This window comes from Haliotis asinina, unplaced genomic scaffold (assembly GCF_037392515.1).
Source record: "Haliotis asinina isolate JCU_RB_2024 unplaced genomic scaffold, JCU_Hal_asi_v2 scaffold_32, whole genome shotgun sequence".
NCBI classification, from domain to species: Eukaryota; Metazoa; Mollusca; class Gastropoda; order Lepetellida; family Haliotidae; genus Haliotis; species Haliotis asinina.
The window spans coordinates 68256-73413 of NW_027133904.1; positions in this window are offsets into that span (position 1 = coordinate 68256).

Consider the following 5158-nt stretch of genomic DNA (forward strand, 5'->3'; position numbering starts at 1 on the left):
GATTTTTGACCATAGCAGCCAAAGCCATTGCGATAGCACACAGAACTTAAACTAGACGTTTGTAATACAACAAGTGACAGTTGTTTTAACACTACAAAGCAGGATCCGTTGAAGGTATCTCCGCCGTTCACAGCAGATATTTTGCTTTATCTTCGGACAATCAAGCATCTGAAGGGAGGCACAATTGCCACCTTATTTGGTGACAATTAACTTGGTTTTAGCAGTTTCCACTGACAGATGAATATCCCAAATCCCAGAATTACTGGTCATGCTTTCTTATTTCAGACTTGAAGACCACAAGTTGAAGTTTCAACCATCCACATGGAATCTCAGCACGGTCTTGGATCATCTCCATGGTGCACCTTGTGAACCACTTGAGAAGGATTCCCTGACTGATTGTCAAGGAAGACTCTCTTGTTGTCTCTAGCATCAGTGGATTGAGTGAGTGAGCTTCATGCCCTTCACGTGTTAAGAGTCAAGTTTGAGCACTGTAGTCATGGTTCTGTAGATTGGGGACTTTGCTGGGATTTCGTCGCTAAAAATCAGTTAAAAGAACAACCAGACTGACAGTTTTCCATTCCACCATCATTATCCCCCAGACATGTAATGTATGTTGGGGATGCAGTCAATGACTCATCAGTCTGGCCATCCATAATCATTGTTTCCAGAGCATAACTCAGAAACTTACACCATGTGTGCAATGGGTATGCCTGGCTGTGAGAGTGCCCTAGAAGAACTCATGTGTCGTATCTCAGGTCATCTGTTAGAGGACGGTGTTGTAGCAAAACTTGCTGATCACTGGTACTGCAGTGCAAATTACCACGAGGACCTTCTCCACACTTGGCAATGCTTATTAGATGCTCTCCAACGAAACAACCTGTGCCTCGCAGCACATAAGACTCTAATTAAAAGAACAGTGACCATCTTAGGATAGATATGGGAAGAGGGCACCATCAAAGCCAGTCCACACAGAATAGCCACCCTCTCGTCCTGTGCTCATCCAACGAAGGTGAGCGGTTTATGTTCCTTCCTCGGGGCTTTTTAAGTCCCTGAAAGGGTAGTCACTCACTGTGCTTCACTCATCATCTCCCCTCTAGATGATGTTCAAGCAGACCTGTCATCTCAAAACACCATACAGTGGACTGACCCTCTCATATCAGCATTCGATCTTGCTAAGAAGCCCCTAACTGGTGCTAGGACCATTACCCTGCCAAGACCAGAGGATCAACTGTAGGATCGCCTTTATCAGTGCCAAACTCAGAGGTCGCCAGAACACATGGACAGAATACAGAAGCCCTGTCCTTTGCTGTGGGTGTCAAACATTTTCTCACGTGATACAGTCCCAACACAAAGCCTGCAGAGCTTGACTGACATTAAGGCTTCTGTCCATGCATTTGAAAAGCTTTGTCATGGAGAGTTTTCCACCAGCCCAAGGGTATCGACCTTTCTTTCTGATGTCAGTCGCTACCAAGCTTTGGCGTGCCACTTACCAGGCTCTGCAAACATCCCATCAGACTTTGCAAGCTGCAATGCCAAACAGTGCCTACATCCAACATGCCAGGTTTGTTTAGAGAAATGAAGACTCTGTTGTTTCATGTTTATCTGTACAAGACATCATGAAAGGTGATGCTAAAATACCTTACACCAGTTGTGCTGCATGGCTGCCACTTCAAGTGGAATTTCCTGATTTGCGATGTATACATGCCCACGACCCTTGAAGAAACAGACCACCATGAAGGATGTCAAACGCTATCTCAGTATTGCTACCAGAGCCAAAGATGGTCTTCTTGTTGTTCATCTCCTCATGGCCATCCACATCCAGTTAGATCATCCCTCTAGCCGTCAGCTGGACTAATGCATCATTACTTCTATGCACTAGACATGGATAAAGCTATAGACCATGTGACTGGTAGCTGTCATACCTGTTCATCACAATGGTATCCCACTACCTTCACACCCAGTCAACTAGCAGTCACCAGAAGCCACTGTGATGCTCTTTGCCGCTGACGTCATGAAGTGGGAACGTCAACTCATACTCGAGGTACATGAGTGTGTAACCTCTTATACAACTGCATGCATTTTGGAGGACGAAAGGCAGCTTACCTTTTGAGATGCTGTTCTCAAAAAGTGCTTCGATTTCCAACCTCTGGATGGTCCACCCTCTGTGGTACATGCTGATCCAGCTCCAGATTTCACTGCTCTAACCAAAGATGATCTCTTACAGCATCACAGATTAGCTGTAGACATTGGGAGATCCAAAAATGTTAACACAAACCCTGTGGAGCTCTTGCGCCAGGACCCACTGGGTGGTACATGTACTCCTCTGACACTCTTGTTCGCAGTTGTTCGGCTCAACACCCATATAAGATCCAGAGGGATGTCCTCAAGAGAAATGTTGACACATAGGGATCAGTGTTCCAATGAGCAGCTATCAATGGTGGACAGTGAGCTTCTGACAAAGCAGCATCAACACCGCCTTTGCAACCACCGGCACAGTGAACACTCCAAGTTCCCAAAAGGAACGGTCTTCTCCCCAACCAATATATCTAGTGGTGATCTTATGTATCTCATTAATGACGGATCCAAACACAGTGCCAGGTTATGCTACTTAGTTGTTTCGATTGATGGTGCATGGTGCAACATTCAATATTCACAGGAAATCAGCTCAGAAGTACATTGTATTGGTTGAAGCTGTCCAATTGCTACAAGGTTGATGAGCAAGGCCTGAAATTGCTAACCTACCCCCATAATTGCACTGACTATGGCTCTGATGATAGTCCAGTTGCCAGTGTATGTCCTACATCAGCACTACCCAAAGTCGTACGCGAGATTCATTCACCAGAAATAGTGCAGCAACATTCAGATATGCCAGAATATCAGTCTAATGAGAAAACCCAGCTTGGTACCCTTGACCACCTGTCTGTTCCCCTGACCAGCTGTCTGTTTTCCCTGACCAGTTGTCTGTTCCCCAGAAAACAATCAGTGAGGACTCCCCCCACTCAGAAGGGTAACCACACCGATGACTGATGGCCACTCTCCGAGACACCCCTCATGAATGAAGCACCTACCAGCAAGATTTGCTAACTTTTTACAGGAACTTTTAATTGCACACTGTGAAGTTTCCATCATATTATTTGTTCATTTTGCTGGTACAGTTAACTTTGCAACAAAAGTTCCTTGTCTAATCAGTTGCCCATTCCATGTTTCTACAGTTTGTAAAGATAAATGTTAAGGGAAAACAAAGAAGAGGTCATGCCAGTGTCACTGTGATTAGTTGTGTGTCATATAGGATTGCTTCCCTCTCGGTTCTCCTCTCTTCCAGTGTCAAGTGAAATCACCATTTACCAAGAAGCTGTGTTGTTGTGGCCTTACTGGCACTGTGTCTTCTCATCACCATGAGATTTGAGCACTTCACAGTAACTGTATGGCACTTCACAGTAACTGTATGGCACAGTAACTGTATGGCACTTCACAGTAACTGTATGGCACTTCACAGTAACTGTATGGCACATCACAGTAACTGTATGGCACAGAAACTGTATGGCACTTCACAGTAACTGTATGGCACTTCACAGTAACTGTATGGCACTTCACAGTAACTGTATGGCACTTCACAGTAACTGTATGGCACAGTAACTGTATGGCACTTCACAGTAACTGTATGGCACTTCACAGTAACTGTATGGCACTTCACAGTAATTGTATGGCACTTCACAGTAACTGTATGGCACAGTAACTGTATGGCACTTCACAGTAACTGTATGGCACTTCACAGTAACTGTATGACACAGTAACTGTATGGCACTTCACAGTAACTGTATGGCACTTCACAGTAACTGTATGGCACTTCACAGTAACTGTACAGTGTTGTCCATAATGCAAGGTTGTTTCTGGAGGTCAGATACAGTCTTTGCCAGCTACTATTTGTGTGACATGGCCATTACAGACGTTAATTATACTAGGCAGCAAAAGAAACTGTGATTGGCATTTTTCTTCATCCTTTACATACATCAGCAGAGTTTGAATCCAAAGTTCAAAGACGTGAATAAACACTTATCCGGAACGCATCCAAAAGCATTTTGCACGCTTTGTTTGTGTGTATAGTGTGTGAATGAAAATCTGTGAAAAAAGCATGCACAAGCTCTCAGTAAAATGATGACTTTTGATCTCGAATCATTTTCACTTCTGTTGTTGTCAATTGACTCCATAATCAGAAAAACAAGTCATCTTTGCCTTTTGATTGCGTAACAACATGCCACAGTTGAGTGAAAATGACCGTTGGAGAGCGATTGGTCTGATCAAAGCTGGGACATCTCAATGTGACATTGCACAACGTTTTAACGTTCACAGAAAAACAATCTGTAGTTTATGGCAACGTTACCAACAAAATTCCAACATTCGAGACCGCCCCAGAAACGCCCTCCAGTGATCACGCCCAGAAACGACTGATGGATCGTCAAAACCCATCTCCATGCAAGGTTCCAACCTGCAACACTTGTACCTCTGACAGTTCCTGGAACAAATGGAGTCTTTGGCCGGACCATTAGGAGATGTCTAGCATGTCATGGGATGCGAGCACGATGTCTGGCAAGAAGGCCGATTTTGACACCTCAGCACCAACGTTTACGTCTTCAGTGGTGCCAGCAGCACCTGCGATGGAGAGCACGTGACTGAGGAACTGTCCTTTTTACAGATGAGTCTTGTTTCCTTCTGCATCACTCTGATGGGAGAAGCCGCGTGTACCGACGTCAAGGTTGAACGCTACATCACGCCATGTGTTATGGAAGGAGACCGTTTTGGAGGAGGTGGCGTGATGGTATGGGACGAGATAACCAGCACAGGGCGGACACCACTACACATTGTCGATGGAAACTTGAATGGAGCAAGGTATAGAGACGAGATCGTGAACGTTCATGTCCTTCCGTTTTTGCATCAACATGTTCCAGGTTTGCATTTCAACAGGAAAATGCCAAACCCCACATTGCAAGAGTTGTTTGTGATATCCTTGTCCAGAACAATGTGAATGTGTTGCCGTGGCCAGCCAGATCCCCTGATCTTTCGCCCATAGAGCATGTGTGGGACGAGTGAGTGAGTGAGTTTAGTTTTACGCCGCACTCAGCAATATTCCAGCTATATGGCGGCGGTCTGTAAATAGTCT